Source organism: Tarenaya hassleriana, unplaced genomic scaffold (assembly GCF_000463585.1).
Source record: "Tarenaya hassleriana unplaced genomic scaffold, ASM46358v1 Cleome3051, whole genome shotgun sequence".
NCBI lineage: Eukaryota > Viridiplantae > Streptophyta > Magnoliopsida > Brassicales > Cleomaceae > Tarenaya > Tarenaya hassleriana.
Window position 1 is genome coordinate 1 of NW_010966227.1, and position 902 is coordinate 902.

At 36.1% G+C, this 902-nt stretch overlaps 1 long non-coding RNA gene across 1 annotated transcript; it reads right to left on the reverse strand.

Annotated features, from left to right (window-relative positions):
- Positions 1-623, reverse strand: LOC104820477. The gene is made up of 3 exons (XR_772928.1): positions 364-623; positions 176-221; positions 1-50 (listed from the first exon to the last, which is right to left on the reverse strand). It is a non-coding gene; the product is annotated as an uncharacterized LOC104820477 (long non-coding RNA).
- Positions 624-902: the final 279 nt, after the last annotated feature.

Sequence of the window (902 nt, forward strand, 5' to 3'; positions counted from 1 at the left end):
AAAACCTGAACTACTTCCAACAAGCTTCCTCTCTTATTTGCACTATCAACCTGTTCCCAGTTCGTAAAGTTTTCAAACTTGTCAACATCACCAAATCGAAATTACAAACAATCGAAAAAAGGGTTTTCTTTTCCTTTTTCATATGATGATCGTCGAAATCTCCAATCGTAATTACCTTCACTAGGGTTGCTTTCCTGCTCGATGTGTTATCAATCGTTACCCTGAAATTGGAACCGAGAGAAACCGAGAAAATTCAACATGAACAACGGAATCCAAGAGAAACCCATCTGACGAAATCCATAAATCTCCAAACTTTCGGGTGAATAATTCAGGAAAAAAAAGGGGGAAGAGAAATCGAGATACTTGGGAGGGTTCATTCTGATGACAAACTTCTCCAACTCATTATCTGAAGAGACAGACGGAGACCAGAAATCCATTGCTTATCCCCCAAATTTCTCCTCTGTTCTTCTGGATTTTCCCAGGATTCCCGGGGCTGTTTTGTGAATATGCGAGAAATCAACGACCTTATGATTTAGAAAACGGGGTCTGAGTTAGGTGGTTTTCCGGTGAGTGGTGGTCTCTCTCTCTCTCTCAAAGGCTTTAATTTATTTTTTTTTGTTGGGTCAACACTAAACACTTTTGCTGATTATATACTTACGCCACTCTCCACTAGCCCAAAAATCGAATCAAATATTCCAACGTTTTTTTTTTTGAATACGGCTGTATTTTTCCCCAATTTATTTAAGAATTCAAACTTCGTTTTTATTTTCTTTCTAAAAGTTGAACTGATTTTTTTAGCAAACAATTGAATTTCCCACAAAGGCAGAAAGGTGAAAAAAATATATACAGAAACGAAATTAGATACATCGTAAAATTACAAAAATAAAAAATAAAAAATAACG